We start from the raw sequence: 25781 nt of genomic DNA, 5'->3' as shown, positions 1-25781 counted from the left end.
CCCCCCCCCCCGCAACCCTTAGCTTCAGCTCACATATTTTTGATGTCCTCCATTCAAAGACCACTAGGAATGCAGCTCCATTATGTTACTTCGCCTTGGGATCATTCTCATCATTTAGGGTAGAGGGGGCAGAGACAGGTGGGAGGAATGTCTTCATCTAAATACAGCCTGTAATCGCAGCCCCAGGGGAGACAGAGACAGGATGTTGGCTGTGAGATAAAGGCCAGCTTGGTTTGCAAAGTGAGTTAACAACAGCCAAGGTTACACAGAAAAGTCCTATCTTGAAAAATAAAGCCAAGCTAAGCCAAACCAAACCAATATCCAGAAGAAGAAGAGGAGGAAGAGGAGGAAGAGAGGAGGAGGAGAAAGAGAGGAGGAGGAGGAGGAGGAGGAGGAGGAGGAGGAGGAGGAGGAGGAGGAGGAGAAAGAAGAAGTCCAACCAGAAGCTGTGGATTTTCACACTGGATCTCTTAATGATTGAGATATACATAATTGCACTTATCCAACAATCCACCACCCTGAACTAAAAATGTAACAGAGATTGGAGTAGAAAAAAGGAAGTGGGCTAGCTCTAGTTGTATATGATTTGGTGTGTTAATGCATCTAAATTATAAGAGGGCAGACCTGCCAGGCAAAGAATTTATCTCATGAATGGAAAAGAAGCCATAGGGGATTTTGTGTGTAAAGGAATGACATTCTAAGTGTCATCTGCATCCCAGTGACCAAAATACCTGGCAGAAACACTTTGAAACTAGGGACTATTTATTCTGCTTAGTGGCAGAGGCAAGGCAGGGGAGATGTGATGGGGCTCAGCTCATGATAGCCGGGGGCCTGTGGCAGAAGCTGTCCCACAGGTAGACTAGGAAGCAGAGAAAAATAGGAGTCAGGCACCACCTTGAAGGTTCTGCTCCTGGTGACCTGCTCCTTTCAGTTAGACCCCAAGTAAAGATTTCACAGTTTTCCCAAACAGTGCCGCTAGCTGGAGATAAGCTTTTCCGAAAGAGCCTGTGGGATCTGTGGGGGAAGGGTAGGGTGGGGGGGTGGGTTGTGATTTTAGATTCAACTCACAAAAAGCATCCTGCTGGATAGTTGGAGTCCTGCTGAGCTTACCAAGATAGTGCTTGGGCTGTTTGGGGTATTGAGGGTCTTTTTTTCCTTCCTTCCTTCCTTCTTTCCTTCCTTCCTCCCTCCCTCCCTCCTTCTCACCCTCCTTCCCTCCCTCCCTCCCTCCCACCTTCCTTTTCTTTTTCTTTTGTTTTGTTTTTTTGTTTTTGTTTTTTGGTTTTTGGTTTTTTGGTTTTTCGAGACAGGGTTTCTCTGTGTAGCCTTGGCCATCCTGGACTCACTTTGTAGACCAGGCTGGCCTCGAACTCACAGCGATCCGCCTGCCTCTGCCTCCTGAGTGCTGGGATTAAAGGCCTGCGCCACCACGCCTGGCTTCTTTTTCTTTTGTTTTCAGATGGTTTTAAGTACTCCACTCTGACCTCCCTCAAACTTGCTATACAGCAAAGAGCACCTTTCCACTTCCAATCCGTCCACCTCTGCCTCCCAGTTCTGGGATGGCAGGCATACACTACCACACCCAGTTTTAATGTGGTGCTGAGGCTCAGACCCAGGACTGCTTTCAAGCCAGGTGAGAGCTCTACCAGCTGAATTACATCCTCAGCCCTTGCTTATTTTCTTTCTCATTGGAAAGTAGCATCCCAAACAGGTAACACAGCTATGTCCTCCTTCCCCCCACGCCATCAGATGAGACATTGTGGCTATTCTAGGCTTGGAAGACTGCAAAGATTTTTCTTTTTTTTTTTTTTTCTTTATTTTGGTTTTTTGAGACAGGGTTTCTCTGTGTAGCCTTGGCTATCCTGGACTCGCTTTGTAGACCAGCCTGGCCTCGAACTCACAGCGATTCGCCTGCCTCTGCCTCCCGAGTGCTGGCATTAAAGGCTTGCGCCACCACGTCCAGCATACAAAGATTTTTTTTCAACGCTAGGCTTGGTCATGAAAATTTGTCTCAGCGGCTCTATCTGTATCTGTGTCATCATCTGTAGGAGCATCACATGGGACTAAGGAGTGGCTCACCTGTGCAGAGAGCATCTGCAAGTGAGAAAGGAAACTCGGATGGTGTTGGGACTCAGGTTAGGTCCCCAAATCTATCTGCTCCATGTTGCTTCCAATTTATGTGGGCGGTGCACTAGCTCTTGCTGTCCTGCACTGACCCTCTGTGCTCTTGTTTACCATCCTTCTCCTTGGTCCAATCTCTCCCTCAGGCAGCCTTCGGGCTGTTCTCATTTCTAGGCTGCTTTCTCACAGCCAGACCTAGATCCTTCTTTGAGTCCTCTGTGATCCCTGCAAAGACGGCTTGGTTCAACACTCACAGTGGCAGCCTTCCTACCCCAAACCTCTGGGTTGCACATCCTTATCTCTCGTTTCGTGCAGGCATCAAGACGTTGTAAAACACAGACGTAATGAAGCCAAGAGATATGAAGAGAACATCGAAACCGTAGCTTTTTATAAACAAGGCAACATGCAGTGCCACATGAAACTGCACGGGGAAGCACAAAGCTCATCAGGGGGCACTGGAAATAAGGGGAACCGATGAGCAAGGGGCATGCCTGTGTTTTGTGAAGGTCAAGTTTTGCATTAGTTATGTTGAATAGTTTCAGTGGCTCTGAGGAAAAGGGTATCTTTTATGCCTGGCACCTTTTTTTTTTTTTTCAGTGTTGAGGACAGAGAATTACCCAGGGCAACGACAGACGCAAGAGAAAAGCAGGTAATGTGCATTTGGGGGTGGGTTCTAGCTTGTGTGGTCTGCATAGGGAAACCACAGTCACAGATATATTAGGTGGGTTTACTTAGAGCAATAGGTCTCAACCTTCCTAATGCTGTGACCCTTTAATACAGTTCTTCATGTTGTGGTGACCTCCAAACACGAAATTATTTTCCTCTTCACTTCATAACTAGTTTTGTTACTGTTCTGAATTGTAAGTAAATGTCTGACGTGCAGGATATCTGACGTGTCACCCCTGTGAAGGGGTCTTGACCCACAGGTTGAGAAGAGCTGATTTAGAGGAACAGAATTGACAGAATGGGTTGTTGTTATTGTTGTCTGAGACAGGCTACCAAGAAGAGACTTGATACTCTATGAGCATATACAGGGGGAGAAGGAAGTCCCCCTCAGTCACAGTCATAGGGGAGGGGAGTAAGGGGAAAATGGGAGGGAGGGAGGAATGGGAGGATACAAGGGGTGGGAATAACCATTGAGATGTAATATGAATAAATTAATAAAATATATTTTTTAAAAAGAATGGATATTATATAGGGAGTTTATTAGATTGGCTTATACAATACAGACTGGATACTTCAACAATGGCTGTCTGGACATCAGGGAGGATGAGAGCCCAGTAGCTCAGGCCACCAAGCCGGATGCCTCAGCTGTCTTAATCTAGTGTTGAAGGCATAGAAGATTGCTGGAGAGCCACTGATGTCCAGTCTGCCTTGGATGGCTGAAGAATTTGGCTTCTGAGATCAGGAAAGGATGGCTGTGGAAGAGGAAGCAGCAACAGCATAGACACACTCAGCAGCCAAAGCTGATGGAGGCAGGCCAAACCTATCCTGCTTCTTACTCAGCTCTCTTTATCTAGGCACCAAAATGGACAGCCCACTCTGGGGGCGAGCCTTCCCCTCTTAATGCTTCTAGGAAACATACTCCTGACGTTTAGTTTTAACGATCAACTTGACGTGATCTAGAACGCCCCGGGAAAGGCATCTCCATAAGAGACTGGCTATATTAGGCTCCCGATGGCATGCCTTTGAGGAGTTGTTATGATTGATGCGAAGACCTGCACACTGTGAGTGAAGTGGCACCAGTTCCTGAATAGGGGATTCCAGATAGTCTGAAAATGGAGACATTTAGTTGAGCGCAAGCGTTCATATATATCAACGCACTGTTCTCTGCTCTTGGCTGTAGTTGCGATGTGACTGGCTTTTTCTCCAAGTTCCTGCTTCCTGACCTCTCCACAGTGATGGACTGCAACCTAGAGCTGAAAACCAGATGATCCATGTCTCACTCGAATTGCTTTTGTTAGAACATTTTATCAAGGTTAGAGGAAGTGACCTGCCTCAGGTAGCTGCGTCTCTTGAGCCCAGGCCCAGTCAAATTGGCAATGATGTTAAACGCCGCAACAGGTGGGGTGTTTGACGTGTCTAGAAATTTAGTTAGCCCTTTACAGATTTTTCAAAACCCACCCCCCCCCCCCTTTTTTTTTTTTTTTTTGAGACAGGGTTTCTCTGTGTAGCCTTGACTATATTAGACTTGCTTTGTAGACCAGGCTGGCCTCGAACTCACAGTGATCCGCCTGCCTCTGCCTCCAGAGTGCTGGGATTAAAGGCATGTGCCACCACGCCTGGCCTGACCCCATGACGTTAAAGCAGAAACAAATATATGGACTAGAAGTACATGATTCACGTGTAAGACCTGATGGTCAGGAATCCACTGGTTTTGAAGGGAGATGTTTACCTCGCTGTTTTAAATGCATCTGACTTTCTTCAAGGTATTAGGAATGCAGTAATTTGTTGCATAGATTATCCCCGGGGATAGCCTCATCATTGAGTTTTTTTGGTCTTAACACTTGCCATGCTGGATACTGACACCTAGTGGTACTATCTAGAACTTTGGCCAACGTCCCTTGAACCAGTAGCCTGTTTATTTCTCTTGGAGTGTTTCTGCCTCAGATATAGCAGAGGTTTGAGAAAGGCTTCTCTCAGGAGTTCCCTGGGGATCCTTCCTTTTGAGCGTTGTAGAAGCATCTTCTAGATTGCATGGCTTCCATATGGTCCTATAAATCTACTCCTTCCCTTTTTTTGTTTTACTTTTAGTTATTTAAGTCTGGTGGGGTTTTTTTTTTTTGTTTGTTTGTTTTGTTTGTGTGTGTGTGTGTGTGTGTGTGTGTGTGACAATTTCATATATGTATATACTACAGGATTGCTTGCACTCCTGCCTAGCCTCTCTTATCTCTCTCCCACACGTGTTAAATTCCTATAAATCTTTTTCTCCCATTTGGGTTTGTTTGGTTGTGTTGTTATCTCTTTGGAAGTATCTACTGGAGCCTGGTGGATTCACCAGAAGGTTGAGAACTGAAGGCAATGGCTCTCTCTCTCTCTGCCAGAGTTTATCAGTAGTCAGTAACTAAGCAGAGAGGGTGTGAAATCTACACACAACAGTACCAACCTCCCAGGCAAGACTAGTCTCTTGTGCAATCACGGCATGACTGTTATTGGAATAACACATCTCTGCTCAGATTTGAGTTCTGCTCCATAGAAGGGAATCCATGCTTGGTACTGCAAATCTGGTCAGAAACACATGACTGGAGAACTCATGAGCTCTCAGAGGAAAATCAGTACTGTTGTTCAACAAGTTGACATGGCATCAAACTACTTTCTAAATGGATGTATACCCATAGATAATTGTTACTTAGCCTTAATCAAAGAAACTTGTCTTTGTAGCGAACAGTGGTGAATACAGAAACTTATACTGTACAAGGTGCTGAGAATAAATGACAGTTAAGTGTTGGGGGACGGTCTGATGTATTTTGATGCTAATTACAGCTTGCTGTCTCTGTGACCCAACTTTTGCTTAATAAAAAGCCATCCCACCTGGGCAGGGCAGGAGATAGGTGGGGCTAGGAGAGAGAGAGAGAGAGAGAGAGAGAGAGAGAGAGAGAGGGAAATTCTGGGAAGAAGAAAGACTGCCAGAGGAGAAAGGAGAGAGACCCTGAAGGGAAGAGAGGAAGGCCACCATGGGTTAGCTGGAGTTAGCACATGGCTGGCGTGGATGGAGAATCTGGCCCAGATGAAGAACATTAGCAAGTATTTGGGATTATGGATGGGAGGTAACTTGATAGATGTTATTGGAAGCAGATGGCATGGGATTGAGGCAGGGATCCCATGCCTACCCCACTATGGGAGGTAGTTTAGAGGATTGATATCTGCCCTGCCCCAGGTTAACTAAGGCTATTTTAAAATATAACAAGTGTCTGTGTCTTGATTGATTGCTAGCCGGGCCTACTGATAATACATGTAATTTATAATTATTTACTTCATTTTATTTGCATTGGTGTTTTGTCTAAATGTGTATCTGTGTGAGGGTGTCGGATCCGGGAGTTACAGATAGTTGTGAGCTGCCATGTGGGTACCGGGAATTGAACCCCAGTCCTCTGGAAGAGCAGTCAGTGCTCTTAACTGCTGAGCCGTCTCTCCAGCCCAATACATGTAATTTAAAAACAATAGTTAAGTATTCATCCTTCAACAAGATTTTTATATACCTTACCCTCTATGGCTTAGGGAACATTACAGATGAGGAAAGCAGGAAAAAAAAAAGTAAGAGCCAGAAGATAGGGAGAAAAGGTGTAATCATTAAAAATAGGATGGTGCATAACAGACATGCTATGGAGAGAGTTATTGTAGAAAGGGAGATACAACCACCTCTATATTAACAGAAGGGCCACGTTACATCATCTACTGGGTATCTTACAGCCAATGGAATCTTAAGCTTGCAATAGAGTCCATTACCTGCACTGGGTTTGCACAAGACTGGCCTTGTCAATAGACAGTTCTAGATTGGGAAGAGTCACAGGAACTGCATGTTTATCTATCCTGCCCTGACTCACTGTGGGCTGCTTCAAAGGGCTGCCTTGCACCTGGCTTCCCTAGGGAAGTGGGAAAAGTGGATAGGAGAATTCAAGGATATTCTGAAAGTTGTCTTTCAGGCTGCAGATGTGTATGTCATCACATAGTGAGGAGAGCAAGAAAGCTAGAGAGAGAGAGAGAGAGAGAGAGAGAGAGAGAGAGAGAGAGAGAGGGAGATCTAAATCTAGTGTATCTTCTACCACATCAGACACTAATTCCTCCGTGGAGGCTTCTCCTCATGACTTCATCTAAAACAAATCACCCAAAAGGCCCTGCTTTTAAATCCCATTTCATTAGGGTTGGGACTCATGAGAGAAATTTCTTCGTATTTTTTCCGGAGGGGAATGAAAACAGTTTCCCATTACCATAAAGTATACAGCTGAGTTTCCCAAGTTTGGGGGAAATCACAGGGGCCAGAACATCCAGAGTGGAATCGGTAAGCCTCACCCTGGGAAAACCATCTTCATGATCATGGTGTCACCTCTGTTAGGTAAGTATCAAGATACATATTTCAGATGTAGAATTCAGAAGAGACGGTTCCTGCTCTTGACTCTGCCCGTGGTGGTTGTGGGTTGGGAGCAAGGCACAACCCTTCCCATGTGACCACACGTGGAAAGAGTGATGATAGAATATAAATATGGCCGGACACCGGTGGCACACACCTTTAATCCCAGCACTCAGGAGGCAGAGGCAGGCGGATCGCTGTGAGTTCGAGGCCAGCCTGGTCTACAAAGCGAGTCCAGGACAGCCAAGGCTACACAGAGAGACCCTGTCTCAACAAAACAAAAAAAGTATGGATATGGAGGTGTGATGGAGGCACGAAGAGGGACCTGTTTTTTTTTAAAATATATTTTATTAATTTATTCATATTACATCTCAATTGTTACCCCCTCCCTTGTATCCTCCCATTCCTCCCTCCGAGGGACCTGTTTTATTTGGAATAATCAGAGGCATTTAAAACATTTTTGTTTTTTAGTTTAAAAAATTATTTCAATGTATGTGTTGTGTATGTATGTAAGTACGCATGTGCCCCATGTACGGGCCATACCCACAGCAACCAGAAGAGAGGATCAGATCGTTCTGAAACTAGATTTACAGACTGTGAGCTGTTATGTGGGTGCTGGGAACTGAGCCCAGGTTCTCTGAGAGAGTTCTCTTAACTACCCAGCCATCTCTCAGGGTATTTTGAGGCTTCCAGGGGAGAGATTTTTTTGAGGTAGTACCACAAGGTGGTACAGGGAGCACAAGCTATGGTCAGTTGCTTTCTGTCTAATGGAACAGCAACTGCGAAGGCCCTCTACAGGGCTGAAGACACCGAGCTCGTTTTGGGGAGAGCTGGTTGGAGGGAGCTGGGAGGATTGCTGAAGCAGGGGTCTGCAAGCAGGCAGGGAGAGCCCTACAATATTCTGAGAGAAATGATAGCGGAGAGTTCAGAGTTTATTTCCAGGCAACAGAAGCTGCTGGGGGGATTCCAAGCACAGCAGTAAAGCTCTGAATGAAAGTTGGCAAAGAAATGTGTGTGGGTTTTGGTTCTGGAGATGCGTTTGCTCCAGCAGGTGAGATTGAAAATTAGATCACTTTATTTATAGCGTGACAGGCATGGAGCGATTTGCCACCAACTAAGAAAAAGGCAGCAAAACCTAAGGGTTCCTGGATTCTACAATTCAGATTCTGCCTGTCTTTCTTCTCCATTATCTCTGTTGTTCTCCCTTGTAGGCTCATTGAAGAATGCAATAAAAACATTCTATAAGAAATGTTGTGTTGGGCATGGTGGCACGTGCCTTTAATCTCTGTCGTTGGGAAGCAGATGTAGGTGGATGTCTGTAAATTTAAGATCAACTTAGTCTACATATCAATTTCAAGGACAGCCAGGGCTACATAGAGAGACTTTGTTTCTAAAACAACAACAACAACAACAACACAAAACAAAAAAAGAGGAAGAAAGAAAAATTGAACCGGGCATGGTGGTGCATGCCTTTAATCCCAGCACTCAGGAGGCAGAGGCAGGAGGATCACTGTGAGCTCCAGGCCAGCCTGGTCTACAGAGTGAGGTCCAGGATAGGCAAGGTTACAGAGAGAAACCCTGTCTTGAAAAAGAAAGAAAGAAAGAAGAAAAAGAAATATTAAGCCATCATTGTAGAACATGAATTTAGTTCCAGCACTCTGGAGGCAGACACTGGTGGATCTCTATGAGTGTGAGACCAGCCTGGTCTACAAAGTAAATTCCAGGACAGCTAGGGCTACACAGAAACCCTGTCTCAAAAAAAAAAAAAATCTAAAACCAAACAAACAAAAAACCTGTGCACCACCACGCCTAGCAAGGCAGGGTCTCTTTATTTGTTGCTGTGTCCACCACGCTAGCTGACCCACAAGCTTTGAGGGACTCTCTTATTTCCATCTCTCTTCCTGCTGTAGGAGTGCTTGGATCACAGACTCTTGCTTATATGAGTTCTAGAGATTTGAACCCAGGTTCTCATACTTACGTGGTAGGACCATCTCCCCAGACCCATAGAATGTTCTGTGCCTTAAAGAAGTAATTCCTCACCCCTTCTGCCCCTGCCCTGAGTTAATCTCCTTTCTGACCCTGGATTTCCCTACTGGGTGTTTGATAATGATTGGGATCATGCTAGCCGTGCCCTGTGGGGTCTGTTTTCTAATCACAGAGCAAAATATTTTCAAGGATCCTCCAATAATTGGAGACTGTGCTGATTAGATTTTGAGAAGTTGATACAAACTATAGTCACCTGGGAAGAGGGCACTGCCCCCATCAGAGTGGTGAGCTTGTCTCTGGGGACATTTTCTTGATTGTTGCCTGATGGGTGAAAGAAGTGTCCAGCCCACTGTGGGCAGTGCTATCCCTGTGCCGCTGGTCCTCGGGTGTATACAACAGCAAACTGAGCATGCCACGGAGAGCAAGCCAGCTCCTCCATGGCCGCTGCTTTAGATCCTGTCTCCAGGTTCCCACTTCAGTTCCTTCCCTGGCTGCTTCCATCCATCAGTTTGTGAGCCAAACAACCCCTTTTCTTCCCACGTTGTTTTTGATCAGCATTTTATCACAGCCACAGAGAAGCAAAGTTGAACAAAGACATATCAATCCTCTTTGTGGGTGTGTGTGTGCGCATGTGTGTGTGCATGTGTGTGTGCACGTGTGCGTGTGTGCGCATGTGTGTGTGCACGTGTACATGTGTGCGTGTGTGTGCGTGTGTGCATGTGTGTGTATGTGTGTGTGCATGTGTGTATGTGTGTGTGCATGTGTGTGTATGTGTGTGTGTGTGCATGTGTATTTGTGTGTGTGTGCATGTGTGCATGTGTGATTGTGTGTGTGTATGTTTGTGTGTATGTGAGAGAGAGACTGGGTAATGATCTATTGTGTGTTTTATCACTTCTACTCTGTCCTGCCACGATGGCTGTCCTAGGTAGAGTTTCATTGCCATAAAGTGACACCATGACCATGACAACTCTTATAAATGAAGACATTTAATTGGAGCTGGCCATAGTTTCAAAGGCTTAGTTCATTATAGTCATGGCAGGAAACCATGTAGCGTGCAGGCCCGCATGGTGCAGGGGAAGGAGCTGAGAGTTCTACATTTGGATCTGAAGGCAGCAGAAGGAGGCTGTGTCCCGTGCTGGCCATAGCTGACCTCACAGCTGGCCTCCACAGTGACACTCTTCTACCAACAAGGCCACGACAACAAATAGTGCCATTCCCTATGGCCAAACACTTACACACGAGGGTCTTTTGGGGGCCATTACTACCAACCCGCCACAACGGCCACATTTCTTCAGCTGCTGTTATGGCTTTGGGGATGTTCCCGAGGGGTAGGGGTTTTCCAAAAGAAGAAAAAGAGAAAGAGGGAGGAAGGAAGGAGACAGAGAAGGAGAAGGAAGTAGGAGAAATAAAGAGAAAGAGGAGGAGTAGGAGCGGAAGGAGGAGGGGGAAGAGGACGAGGAGGAGGAGACCTTGACACCCATCCTGTAGTCAGATGCAGTCATTACTGCCATCCTGTATTTGAGAAAACCGATGTTCAGAGAAGGTGAGCAATCTGCCCACCACCACACAAGTAATGGGAAGGTAGAGGTGGCATTTGAGGGCCAGATATGTGGGCCCACAGCTAAATCCTGTAACTCTTGGGTTCCACAAAGAAGCTGGAAGATTCTTAGAACCAACCCATCAATGGTATGACCATGCAATGGAATATTATTCAGTCCAGTCTTGTGGTACGGACCTGTCCGTTCAACTGTTCAGAAGACTGAGACAGGAGGGGATACAAGTTTAAAGCTGGCTTGAGCTCCAGAGTCTTGATCTAAAGACCTGCCTAGGAAACTTAGTGAAGCCCTGTCTCAAGTAGCATTCCTCTATGTTTTAGTTTCTGCTTCGGCTTCCCTTATTGATGGACTGTTAACTAAAAGTATAAGATTAAAATAAACTCTTCTTCCCCAGTTTGATTTTGGTCATGATATTTTATCAGAGCAGTAGAAACTTTAAGTGAGAGGTGGACTTAGTATCTATCAAACAGCTTTCTAAATTTCCATCTCTATACCCAATGATTAGTGTGCCTCTCAGATCTCGGCAAAGAAGTTTCTTTGTATAATGGATGGCAGTTAAGGCAGAAAAATCACAGCTGATTGAAGTGCATGGAATAAGTGAGTGTGGAATGCTCAGCCTTAAATAGGACATTGACATCACACTCACTATCCAAGGCTCATCATCATGGAAGAGGAGACAGAGATTCCAAGAGCCAGAGGCCAGGGAGGATGTGAACAAAATAGTGTCTTCTGGATACAACAGGACTGCTATGTCTATGAACTCAACAGGGACTGCCGGCTCAGAATCATGCCAGTTGACAATCCAGTACGAAGGTGGGAGGGGATCCACCAGGCACCCTCCCTAGATCCCCTTCCCAGCTAAGATGCTATTGACAACTGATGTCTTCTGGGAGAGAAAGAGTCGGTCGTCTTTACGGGTGTGGCCCCTAGTAAGTCCACCAAGCTCTGCTGTGTGACTCTATACTGATGAGCGTATGAGCAGCACAAATCAGGCTCTGCAGAGCATCAAAAACAAAGCAAGAGGACTCAAAGTTAGAAGGGGTGAAGGATGGATCTGAGAGGAGTTAGAAGAGGAGTGGGGGTGAGTATGCTCAAAACACTCTGTAGGAAAGTGTGAAACTCTCAAAGAATCAATAATTTTAAAACACACAGGGTAAGATTGCTATTGGAAGAACTCAAGCGTGATATGATTAGTTCGTCATTGTCAATTTTTTTTCAGCCTTTATGTCTGAAAATTTTTCATATGGAATTGTTGAAGAGCTCAACCCTCTCACCCACAGGTCTGTCAGTCTCTTAGTTAAAAAGAAAACCTTCCTTGGGCACCTGGCAGAAAGTGTGTGGGCAGGCAGGAAGTACAGGAGGTTTATTTAAGGTATCACCTTGGCTGGTGTGCACAGGGACTGAGCATGGGTGCTGCCTTCAGCTCTGTGCATGGACGTCATTTTCCTATTTGGAAAGAAGTTTCCATCTATCTGGGACTTAGTGGGAAGTCTTGCCTTGCCTCCTCTTATGGAAGCTGAAGTACATTGTTACCACCTATTGAGTTTTGTTTAGAGTCAGTTCTGGACTTCACCTATCTTATGGTCCTACGCGGGACATCTCTGGTTAAGCCAGAGATACAAGGAATGATGGTGTACCTAGTTGCCCATTCCCTTTCTTTCCTTCCTTCCTTTCTTCCTTCCTTCCTTCCTTCCTTCCTTCCTTCCGTTCCCCCTTCCCTCCCTCCCTCCCTCCCTCCCTCCCTTGTGGCAGTGTCTCACAGTCTTATGGAGTTCAGGGTGACCTTGAACTCTTGGCCATCTGTAGTGCTCACCTCTGTAGTGCTGGGATTGCCTGTATGTGCCACTACACCTGGTTTACGTGGTGCTGGGGATGAAGCCCAGGGCTTTGGGCACGCTAGACGAGAACTCTAACATTTGAGTTATACCCCAGTCCCAAACTGGAACATCTTTCACACTATGATGTCCCACTGGCCTAAATTTGTCTCAATAGCCTCTGTCTTGCTCCCTTTGAGTCATCTTGAATAGGGATGGGGTGGGATGAGCAGCATGGTCTCACTCTGTAGCTCAGGCTGCTGTTCATATCCTGGTAATCCATCTACCCAACCCTCCTTAGTGTTGGAACTATAGGCATAAAGCACCAAGCTTGGCCTCAAAGCCTGATTCCCCAGGCTTTTTCTTTGATTGCCTAACATCTTTGCAATCAGTTTCTGCCCCAAGGCAGGATCTCAGGTAGCTCTCGCTGGCCTCAAATTAATTATGTAACTAAAGGTGGCTAGAAGTCTTGCTTCTCCTGCCTCTACCTCCCAAATGCTGAGATTACATACAAATATGTGCCACCACACCAGCCTCAGCCCTTTATAAAATTCTTGTTTCTTCCAATATGTATTTGTATTACCTTTATTTTGTGTGCGTGCCTGAGGAGAAGGCATCATGCCCCACAGCACATATGTGAAAGTCAAAGGGCAAATTCTCTTCTTCCACCATATAGGTACCAGGGATTGAAGTCAGGTGCTTGGAGGCAAGCACCCTACTCACTGAGCCATCTTGCCATCCTAAAGTGGATTTGTTTTATTGGCCTTGCTATGCTGCCTAGGTTGCCTAATTTGTTCACTTGACTATTTTATGTGTATATGTGTGTGTTCCTGAATGTGTGTATGTGTGTGCAGGAGTGTGTAGAGAGGCCAGAAAATGGTGTTAAATCTCCTGGAACTGGGGTTACAGATGGTTGTGAGCCACCATGTGGGTGCTGGGAAAGAAGCCCGGGTCCTCATCAAGAGTACTAAGTGATCTTGACTGCTGAGCCATCTTTCTGGCTTCCTGTTATCTAATTTAAAGAACACAAGCTAACTGCTGTTACTGCCTGATAGAATTGGCCTGCTATCACCCCAGTCAACCTCTGGATAGTATAATAACCCAAGAAAGGAAACTTACAATGGTTAGCACTCATTCTTAATTTCTCTCTTCCCTTAACCTCCTTCATCCTTCTTGGCTCCATACAATCTCTGATCTACTTTCTGTCTCTAGGTTAATGTAATCTGAACCCCTCATATAGCAATAATCATGCATTTTTTGACCAGCATTTCACCACATCCCCCTCCTCTCATCTCCTGACGCTTTCTATTCTGTTCCTGAGCTCACCTTTGTAGATTTCAGTTATGATGTAGCCTGACATATTTCACACATCCTCTGGGTTTATTCATGTTGGCACAAGTGACAAAATTCCCTTCTTTTAAATTTTTATGTGAAAGTTTTATGTTATTTATTTATGCCTGTACATACTAGGACTTGGGAGGCAGAGGCTGGCATATCTCTGAGTTTGAGGACAGTCTGGTCTATTTTGTGAGTTTCAGGTCAACCAGAACTATATAGTGAAAATTTGAATATCAGACAAACAGACAGACAACCAAACAAACAAACAAATAAAATGGATGCTTTCTGCACCAGGAGATGAGTTAGGAAGATTTATCTTCCAGCCATCACTTCTGAACATGTGGGCCTGCAGACTGAGGGGAAAGGGAAAAAGAAATGCCAGGAATCAAGACTAATCTGGAGAGCTCGGCCCTCCCTATGGTACCAGTTGGGGGTTAAGCGTTTCTTAGATAAAGTTCACTGAACATGACTAATTACTTCCATATAAGATCTTTTCAGCCAGCCTACCATAATGTCCCCCCACCCCCGGGTACCATGGAAAATTTAGCTGCTTGATTGACACCTATCTAGAAATTTCCCTTGTGCCTAGACATATCAGCATTTCCTGGGATCAGGATAGGTCCAAGGAGGACAGTGACAAAGGCTGGTTCAGAATCATGATAGTTATCTTCTTGGTTACTAAGTTCAGCATCCAGGAGGTCTGTGAAAGACACTGTTGCTATGTCTGAAGGCTCACTGGAGGTAGACAGCGCTTCCCTGGGGAGCCATGGGAGCTATCAATCAAGCATCTGCTTCCTTAGCCATCACTGTGACTGTTGTGACTGCTTTAAATCCCCCGTGGCTGCTAAAAGAGTCACTAACCCAGCCACTGACACTTGGGAGAGACTTCAGATCAGACAGTCTCCCATGGTACTTTGCTCCTTCTATAGTAACCGTAGTTATCATTGTGGGTACCATTCCAACAACATCTCTGCTTTGGGGAACTTTGGTTAAGCCATGACAGCTTAAGAAAGCCCTTAGATGATCTTGCCAGTAGATGCTCCAGATGACTCTATCAGTCACCACTTCTGTCCTCTCACAGCTCTGTCACTCTGGTCAGGGAGGAACACCCCTGCCAGCTAGTGTGCATTGTTGACTGAATATAAAAGCAGTGTTTATCTCACTGTTCTCGGAGACCTCTGATTGGTGCTTCAGTCTCAGCAATCCCCTCTGGGTCCTGGCTTTTGGTATTTTTGTGGGGCTCTGTCACCTCCAGGTCTTTTCCTTCTTCATCCCACTTTCCCCCAGGACTCTCTCTTTATTGCCCAAGTTTTTGCTGCGAGTCTCAGGATCTGTTTCGAAGGGCTTCTGGGTGTAGCCTTTCGGAGGACAACTCAGCTAGGCTACAGAAGGACCTTTAATAATGAAAGTTCACCAGGAAGACAAAGTTCGATGATCCTGCAATCACCTAACTGTGAATTCTTCTCTATAAAAAAACATTTATATTAGTCCCTCGAGAATCTCATACATAATGTCCTGACCACATCCACTCACCATCTCTTCCCACATGTACCCTCTTCCATTCCCACCCAACTTGGTGCCCTTACTCATCTTTCAGAAAGCCACCAGCCCCTCATGTGTGCTAATCCCATACTCTTGGCTGCATGGCTATCTAGTGATGTGAAGTCAACCTACCAAGAGCCACACCCTTAAAGAGAGTTGTTGACTCTCCTTCTCCCAGAAGCTATCATTTGCCAACAGATCCTTATCTGGAGGAGGTGGGATTTTTGTGCTCATCTCCCTGATCCGCGCTGGGCTTTCATCTGGCTTGGGTTCGTGTGGGTCTTGCATGACGGAACAGTCACTGAGTTCACACGCGCATCTGTCCTGTTGTTCTGGAAAACACTGTTTCCTTTGCTGCCATCTGGATCTTTAACTCTTTCTGCCTGCTCTTGTGTAATGTCCTCTGAGCCTTGTGATGAGAGTATAATATCCTGCTTAGGGCAGAGCACTCCATTGTCTCTTATTCTCTGAACTTTGACAAATTGTGAGTCTCGTTGTTAATCCCCATCTACTGGAGAACGAACCTTCTCTGAGGGTTGAGAGTCGCACTAATCTATGGGCATAATGAGAAGTCATAATATAATATACAATATGGTACGATATAATATAATATATAATATGGTATCAAATAATATAATATATAAAATGGTATAATATAAAAGGAGTTCTTTCTTTTTTTTTTTTTTTAAGATTTTTTTTTTTATCATGTATACAATGTAGAGCCTGCATGTGTGCCTGCCCACCAGAAGAGGGCGCCAGATCTCACTATAGATGGTTGTGAGCCACTTTGTGGTTGCTGGAAATTGAACTCAGGACCTCTGCATGAGTAGACAATGCTCTTATCCTCTGAGCCATCTCTCCAGCCTGGCTTATCAACTTTCTAGCTGTAGGTTCTTGATTAGAATTTCCTGAAACAGCCATGGTGGTTTTTCATGGATGAACTGGGCCACATGCGTACAGTAGAACACTATTCAGCAATACAATGGAAGGCGCTCCACTTGTTAGATAAATTGTCATGGCACCAAGATATGATCTGGCGCCAAAACTTCTGTTCTAAGGCTTCATCAGAGAAGCTTTTCTTCGCAAGGAATGGCAGTGAATGCAGAGACTCATGGCTGTTTAGGGTGCTGAGAATAAGTGACTGTTGGAATGCTCAGCCCTAAAAATGGATAGTCACATCATCTCCTTGCATGCTCAGGGAACATTGAAGAAGAGTGCGTACAAGGAATGTAAGTAGCAGAAGATAGGGAGAAGAGCTGTGATGTGCCAGCCTCCTAGCAGGACACAGCCCTTGTAATCATGATGTCTCAGCAGCTGTGGTCACCTGCACTGGGCCCTGCACAAGGCTGGGCCTGTCATCACTCAGTTATGAATGGAGGAGGGGCTTGTGATGCCCTACCTCTCTCTGCTGAACTATTGGTTACTGACAGATTGGGGGTAGTTAGGGAGTGTCATTGCCTTTAGTTGTATACCCACTCGTGAGTCCATTGGGCTCCAGTGGATAGTTATAAACCCATAGCCACACAGATGGCTCTGGTGAAACTCAGTGAGTCACACACACACACACACACACACACACACACACACACACACACACACAAACCCAAAGGAAATGTGTGTGAGGAAGATATTTGTGATGGTGGGTGAAAGGTGTGGCTCAGTGGTAGAACACCTGCCTAGAGTCCTTCAGTGAGGGGCTTGAAGGGGGTGCCTCAGTGGTAGAGCACCTGCCTAGAGTCCTTCAGTGAAGGATTTGGAGGTGTGGCTCAGTGGTAGAGAGCATTTGCTTAGATTCCCCCAGTAAAGGGGTGGGGGGGGCGTGTAGTAGTCCAGTGGTAGAACACTGGCCTAGAATCCATGTGTGAGAAGTTAGGGGCATGGCTCAGTGGTAGAGTCCTTCATATCATGTGCAAGGAGCTAGGTTCAATTCCAAGAGCCAAATAACAAAAAAGGGGAGGGGACTTTTGGGGACTTCAGAGACTAGGTGACTGGCGGGGCTCTCCTGGGCATCTTGAACCTTGATGTTTCAGGAATATCTCCCTGAGTTGTGACCATTACCATGTCTCCAGTTCTTACCCCGTGCCTGTGTTTGGAAGCCTGCTGTTATTGCTTTGGACTCCATAACTGCGTGGCAATCACACGGTAGATCTAATGCCTCTGCTATAATTATTCTGCTGGCTGTGGGAGCTCCTGGTACCATGAGCCAGCTGGGCTGCAGTTCCTCATCTGATCTCAGTGACTGTACATAGTTACACTCTAGTGTCTAAAGCCCTGTCACCATAATTATCTGCCTTGCATAGCAGTTTATTTATTAAGGAATGACATCAACGCTCCCGTGTTTCTGTTTCTCTTCTGGGTGCTTCTAGTGTTCTTACATGTGAGGGGAGAGAAGTTGAGGCATCTATTCCCTAGTGAAATAATAGTACAGGTAGAAACCTCTGTAGGTAGACAGAGGGAGTATTATAAATTCACCACGCACAGATACGTGGAGTATGCACTATACATCTTAGGGGTCACCACGCCACATATTGTGAGGAGCACTGTGAGACCCCCACTGCAAGACAGGCATTCAGGAGTCATGCAGAGCCCCGAGAAGGAAGGGATGGGCAGCTGCTGAGGAAGATGGGTGACACTGTTTGAAGGTTACTGCCACAGCAGATCGCTTGTATGAGCAGGTCAGCTTTATTGTGGAAGTTTAGGAAAAAGACTCATTGCTGGAGGTGTCTTTAACTTGGGGCAGCCTGTGATATTTCCTAGTTTATTTAAGGTAACTGCAGAGACTGACAGGCCCCCCCCCCATGATCTGGAGTCAACCCACTGGTATCTTTTCATTTTCTACCCCTTCACTCAGGACCCAACATTTTGTACTTTCCAAAAGTCTGTGGCCCTCTAGATATCCAGTGCAAGCTGCTCAGCTGTCTCATCCTTTCTGATCCCTTTAAGCAGACTGTGAGCCAGCTCAGCAGCCTGCCATCTGTGGGGAATTCATTTCAAGACACCCAGCAGATGCCTGAAACCACACAGCGTATTGAATTCTATATGATATATATATATCCTATGTGCCTGCTTCCCCACCAGAAAGCTCAGTTATAGACCAGGCATAAGGCCTAGCAGTCATCACTAAAAACAGGGCAAGCATGAAACACATTATTAGCATTGTTTTGGAAAGAGTATTGAGACTTTGTCAAACTACTCAGAGAGGCACATACTTGTGTTTACTTCTGGAATTTTCCATTCGGTGTTTTCTGGCTATGGTTGACAGTGGGTGATGGTCTGCACTGAAGGCAGCTGTGGATGGGGTGGGGAGGGGGGAAAGGCTCCTATAGCATCTCATCTTCTGTCTCCTTTTGGTCTTCAAGGTAGCTGGGGGATGGTTGTCTGTTTGCTGTCTATTCTGATAGATACAAGGAGCCTGGAAAAGTATTTGGCAGCTTACCACATTTTACAGAATTTACTGAAAGCTCCACATATGCAGATAGACACAGACACAGGCACAGGCACACAAACACACAGACACACAGACATACACACACATGCATGCACACACACACACACACACACACACACACACACACACACACACACGATTTTAGTTTTCAGGACCCCGTCCTCCATCACTCTTTTCTAACCCCCCCCTTTTTTCCTTCAAAGCTTTCTTCTTCCTGGAAAATTTCCCTCCCATAATTCTGTCTTTTTGTGTGTGCTTAACTTCCTGCAGGGTTGCTTGCATGAGTGTGTTGTTTGAATGTAAAAGTTGGGGAGGGGAAAAAAAATCTACTTTAAAACCTACTTAAAAGGGAATTTTCCCCACCATGGCCACAAGGAGGAGCCCAATACAAAGATTAAGCATTTGCAATGAGAAAGTGGGTGGTCTGGGTGCCTTAGCCTAGTGACTTTTTACTGGACCTTCTGTCTCCCATAATAATCTTCTGTTTCTCCATTAGTAGCACAGAGACCACAGATATGAAGAAGCTGTTCATAGCAGCCTTATTCATAATACCCAGAACCTGGAAACACCCTAGATGTCCCTCAGTCAAAGAATGGCTAAAGAAACTGTGGTACATTTACACTACTAGGCTATTAAAAACAAGAAAATCCTGAAATTTGCAGGCAAATGGATGGAACTAGAAATGATCATCCTGAGTGAGTTAACCCAGACCCAGAAAGATACACATGGTACATACTCACTTATAACTGGACACTATCCCAACAGAGATGTCCCCTGAAAGTCTTCACTTAGCCAGAGATGGGGATAGATACTGGGACTTCCTTTTGGGACTCTAGGTGAGAGAGGTAAGGGAGAATAGGGGAATAGTAGAAACCAGAGGGTCCTAGAAATCTATAAGAAGACCATTAAGGCTGGCAGATCTAGACCCAGGTGAGTCAGCTCAAACTACTGTACCAACCAAGGACAATGCATGCAGTAAACCTAGAACCCCTATCCAGATCTAGCCAATGGACAATGCGTTCTCCACAATTGTTTGGAGAGCAGAGACTGACTCAGACATGAACTCTGGTGCCCCCTATTTGACCACTTCCCCTTGGTAGGGAGACCTGGTGACTCAGAGGAAGAGTAAGCAGGCTACCAGGAAGAGACCTTATAGACTGTGATCTTATAGTGGGGGACAAGGTCCCCTTCTGTCACAGACCTAGGGGAGGGGAATAAGGTGAAAGAGGGAGGGAAGGAGGAACAGGAAGATACAAGTGAGAGGATAACAATTGAGATGTAATCTGAATAAATTAAATTAAAAAAAAAAAAAAGAGAGAGAGGGGGAAATTTCCCACTATGGCCACAAGAGGGAGCCCAATACGAAGATTAAGCATTTGCAATGAGAAAGTGGATGGTCTGGGTGCCTTAGCCTAGTGACTTTTAACTGGACCTTCTGTCTCCCACAGTAATCTTCTGTTTCTCCGTCGGTAGCATGGAGACCACAGATATGAAGAAGCTGGGAAGTTCTTTTGTCTGCACTGGCCATTGAACCTGAGACTTCCCCCAGATATACTTGCCTGCGGAGAAAAATCTAATCCATTGCATGAGGACTGGAGTCAATAGCAGTGCTTTTCATCATGAACTTTGATACGTAAGTGCATTGTTGCTATTTTCCTTGGGGGGAATGGATTACTTTGAGAGAATGTGGGTGTGGCAGTTTCTTCCATTATAGTAATTACTTTATTGTATATGTTTATTAATATATCATATTGGATGTATCTTAAATACATATAAAATTTATCTTAAAAGCTCTTCCTGTTGTACAGTTTAACTGCACAACTGTAATTTGTAACAGGCTCCCAGACCGTAGGATAACCGATTCCATGATGAAGTACCATCCAGGCCGTAAAACTCAGCATATAGCACTACCTGCCAAAAAGTAAACAAAGACCTAACCCATCAAAATTGTTAACTCTGGGACAGTGTCTAAGTGTACTAACCTTGCCTTTTTACTTCTGTAAGTTCTGTCCCTAGCTCTGTGTTTTTGTTAAGCGAAGTATGTCAATCCAAGATGTGTTTTTTTTTTTTTTTTTGTGTGTGTGTGTGTGTGTGTGTGTGTGTGTGTGTGTGTGTGTGTTTAAAAGCTATAATCCCAAGAACTGCTCAGTTAATGCTGCACTGGGACACTGGGATCCAGAACAGCCAGTGCAGTTGCAAGCTGGCTAGTTAAAAACTTTCTATTGGTTTAAACCCATGTCCGAGGAGTCTTTTCTGGTGAAAACCCCTACAGAATGATTCATCCCAATCACAACATTGTTCTTTCTGCACCAATCACAATATTCTCTTGGCTGGACCACCAGGGCAGGCGCTCCTCAACTGGCCTGGGTAGAAATAGCTGGAGAGACACTTCACTGTAGACTTTTCCCAACAGTTACTGCTGGGGCTGCAACTTCAGGAGCCAGTGTTACATGTTGACAGCAGGTCGCTGCAATTGTTGCATAGCTTCCTTAAGGTATCTGTAGACTATTCAAAGTTGTCTGTGCTGGCAAAAGGAGAGCTAGGTTGTCTGCCCTAACAACTGTTCTTTAGTCAGGTTGTCCACATTTCCCAACATGTCTGTTTGTTTATTTTCAGTTGTATAAGGGTAGGAGGATGCTTGCTATAATAACATAATTTAGCGCCAGCATTTACTGACGTGTCCCATCGCATCCAGCTTCCCACAGTTTAGATTTTCTTTTCTGGAGACATGGTCTGTTTAGGTTGCCTTGCCTGTCAGAAAATTCACTATGTAGACTAGGCCCAGTCTTGAACTCACAGAGATCCTCCTGCCCCTGCCTTCTTAAGTGCTTAAGTGCCTGTGCCTCCATACCTATCCCTATACACATATTTAATACAAATTATTTACTATTGGAAATTTTCATACATGTATACAACATATCTTGATCATTTCCTTTTTCCACTCCCTCCATCCAAATCTGCTCGTAATTTTTCCCAACAGGACTCCGTTCAAACTTATGTGTTCTTTTCTTTTTAAATTTTGTTTTGTTTTTAGTTATTTGTTTGTTAATTTGTTTCAAACCACTAAGTCCGGATAGTTGTTCGCCAGATATGCATGTGATTGAAGTCATCCACTGGGACATAGGTAGGCAACTACCAGTTATCTTTCCTCCACAGAAGAATTGTAGGAGCAACACTTATTCACCTGATACAATTGTCTTGGAGGCTTACTGCTGAATAAGCTGACCCTTTCTGGTTCTTTCTCAACTTTGGCTGACTGGTTCAACTCAGCTGTTCTGGCTCAAACTCCTCTCCGAGCTGACTGATTCACCCTGTCTTCTCTCAGTTTCTGACTGAATTGCTCTGCTTGGCCTCAGACTGGCTCTGGCAATTTGGTCCAATCTTCTGGCTCCTTCTGATTCTCTGGCTTCAACTGACTCTGCAGGAACTCAAGGACAAACTCAACTCCACTCCCTGCCCTCACTCAACTGCCCTGAATTCAATGGACTGAACAGAACTGACTGACTCTCTACCCGCACTGCTCCTAAATAGCTTTCTCTTGAGAGATGGCCATATCCTTTCTCTGACTCATTCTGTCAGATCTTTCTCTGATTTGTCACTTTGTCTGGCCCTCGATTAGACGTCATTGTTTGGGATTAAAGGCATGCACTAGAGAATTCCAGCCAGAGGGATTAAATCTGTGTACTAAGCATGTGTCTAATTTCCAGATGGGCCACACAGACTTAGAAGGTCATGAGTTGGTCCTCTCCTTCCAGCTCATTGAGACAGGGTCTCTCTTGCTGTCTCCTTTCTTCCAAGTGATTTTCCTGCCTCTCAGGCTCATTTCAATGTAGACTTGCTGGGGTTAAAGACATGAGTGACCATATCTGCCTTTTTTTGGTGGACTTTGGGAATTGAACTCAGGTTTTTATGCTTGTTCATAAACCTTTACACACAGACCTATCTCCTCAGCACCCTTTCCCTGCTCCTGACAAAGTTTTGCTCTCAAGGGAATGGTTTCCAAGAATGATAGACATGAAACTGGCACATTACCCTCTCTCATCTGGAAGAGTACAAACTCTGAGAAGAACTAGGCTGGTACAGTGTGTGGGTGCCATTCCTGGCACCTCACAGCTACTGTGTCATCTGTCATCCTGTCTATCAGAATGCCCCCAATTTGCAGGAGAATCGACAGGCTTTTAACAGATTAATTATGCTACAATATCCAGGACAGAGTAAAGGGAACATCTTTTTAAAAAATTAATTTATTCAGATTACAACTCAATTGCTAACCCATCACTTGTATCCTCCCATTCCTCCCTCCCTCCCACTTTCACCCTATTCCCCTCCCCTAGGTCTATGACCGAGGGCGACCTCCTCCCCCACTATGTGGTCATAGGCTATCAAGTCTCATCTTGATAGCCCGCTTATTCTTTCTTTGAGTGCCACCAGGCCTCCCCACCAAGGGGGTGGTGGTCAAATATGGAGCACCAGAGTTCATGTCAAAGTCAGTATCTGCTCTCCACATAACTGTGGAGAACGTTTTGTCCATTGGGTAGATCAGAGTATGGGTTCGATGTTTACTATGGTATCGTCCTTGGTTAGTGCAATAGTTTGAGCAGATCCCAGTAAAGGGAACATCTTAGGAGGAACCAGGGTGAGTCCTTACAACACTGTAGATGTTAGGATGTTCGGATGATAGATGAGGTGGAGGTTATGAGATGTGCACTGGCTTTGGTGAACTGGGAAGGGAGACCCATATAATTTGCTGAGGTGTGAAGGAAAGGAAGTGTGGAGAGTAATGATATATTTTATTTAAGGCTGCAAAGGTAGAAGATTGGTATTCTCATTATCTGACATAGGAAGCATCATTGGGAGAGCAGCTTAGGAACATGGCGGTCTCATTTCCATATTCTCCTGTTTTTCTGTCTGTCTGTCTATCTGTCCCCCCTCTCTTTCTCTCTCTCCCTCTGTCTGTCTGTCTTCCTTCTTCCACTCCTCCCTCTGTTTATATATGCATGTAAGACACCACCATGTCTGCATGTCTGATACAATCTTTACAAATTAAAACCAATTTTTATGTGTATGTGTGTATGATGCTCAGGCGTCCATGGAGTTCAGAAGAAGGAATTGAATCTCCTGGAATTGTAGTTACAGGGGGTTCTGAGGCACCTGATATGGGTGCTGGGAACCACACTCCAGGTGCCTTGTATGTGACCATAACTGCTGAGCCATCTCTCCAGCTCCATTAAGAAATTATGTGCTAAGTCTGGGTAGGGGTTCAAAGTTTACTGCCTATATTTTCCTTGGCTGGTGCCATAGTTTGAGGAGGACCCCAGGACCCAGATCCGCCTGTCATAAAGTTCTTCTTGTAGGTTTCCAGGACCCTCTGGATTCTTCTAGTTCCCCATTCTCCCATGCTTCTCTCACCTAAAGTCTCAATAGGATGTCCTCCCCTCTGACCCACTTTCCTGATAAGTAAACGAACCCCTACCCAGACCTAGCCAATGGACAGGACATTCTCCACAGTTGAGTGGAGAGTGGGGACTAACTTTCACATGAACTCTGGTGCCCCATTTTTGACCACTTCCCCTGGTTGGGGAGGCCTGGTGGCACTCCGAGGAAGGATAGCAGGTTACCAAGAAGAGACTCAATACCCTATGAGCATATATAGGGGGAGGAGGTCCCCCTCAGTCACAGACATAGGGGAGGGGAGTAGGGGGGAAGCGGGAGGGAGGGAAGAATGGGAGGATACAAGGGATGGGCTAACAATTTAGATGTAATATGAATAAATTAATAAAATAAAATAAAAAAAAGAAATTATGTGCTTGATAGCCTATGATCGTATAGTGGGGGAGGAGGTCCCCCTCGGTCACAGACATAGGGGAGGGGAAAAGGGTGAAAGCGGGAAGGAGGGAGGGAGGAACAGGAGGATACAAGGTATGGGATAACAAGTGAGATGTAAGCTGAATAAATTAATTAAATAAAAAAAGCAAAAAAAAAAAAAAAAAGAAATTATGTGCATGTGTGTTTTGCCTGCATGTAAGTCTCTATACTACATGAATGTCTAATGCCTACAGATGCCAGAAGAAGACACTGGATCAACTCTAACAGGAGCATTTACTATACGGATTCTGGGAATTGAACATGGGTCTTTTGGAAGGGTAGCAAAATGCTCTTAACCATCTCCCTAGATCCCATTTTCCCCCTGATTGTATTAAGTTAAATTAATTAATTGTTTTTGGACAAGGTTTTTACCTTGTAATCCAGGCTTCCCAACTCTTAATCCTCCTGCCTCTGTCTTATAAACTATGGAATCACAAGTGAGCCCAGCCAGGTTTTCCACTTGACTTCTGTGCTTCAGTTTGAGTGCTGTCTTTTGCCCTCACCCTCCTTTGAAACCAAAGTGAATGGTAGGTCCTTCTTACTTCTGCCTCAGTTAGTCCTTCCTGCCCATCTGAGTCTAACTTGCTGCGGACATCATCTGCTGAAGCGTCGTAATTCAGTATCCACACTGATCGGTTCTGACATTTTCACCTTGCTAGTTCTGTGCCTTCTATTCCTTTGCTGAGACTCCAGTTCCCTTGCTCACCCAAAGCATGAAACTCCCTCTCCGAACTTCCTTCCTTGTTCCGTCTCTATTTATGTTATTTTCAAGAGTTTCTCTGTATAGCCCTAGCTTTCCTGGAGCTCATTCTGTAGACCGTGATGTCCTCAGACTTACAGAAATGAACTTGACTTTGCTTCCTGAGTGCTGGGATTTAAAGGTACACATCACCACTGCCTGCCTCCTTGATTGTTCCAAAATTGCAAACTCTACCTACTCTCTCTGCTTTGGAGAGGCTCCAGTGTATGAACAGATATTCTGTTTTGTTTGTTTTTTTCAACCTGTTTTTTTTTTAAGGATGTTGATAATCAAGCCCAGCTTG

General features: G+C 45.1%; 1 non-coding gene across 1 annotated transcript; it reads right to left on the bottom strand.

Annotated features, from left to right (window-relative positions):
* Positions 1 to 7023: 7023 nt before the first annotated feature.
* LOC127204063 (U1 spliceosomal RNA) lies at positions 7024 to 7182 on the bottom strand. Its single transcript, XR_007832419.1, has one exon. It is a non-coding gene; the product is annotated as a U1 spliceosomal RNA (small nuclear RNA).
* Positions 7183 to 25781: the final 18599 nt, after the last annotated feature.

This window comes from Acomys russatus, chromosome 19 (genome assembly GCF_903995435.1).
Source record: "Acomys russatus chromosome 19, mAcoRus1.1, whole genome shotgun sequence".
In the NCBI taxonomy this organism is placed as follows: Eukaryota; Metazoa; Chordata; class Mammalia; order Rodentia; family Muridae; genus Acomys; species Acomys russatus.
Note: the sequence above shows the minus strand (reverse complement) of the source record. Positions and strands in the feature narration are given on the sequence as shown.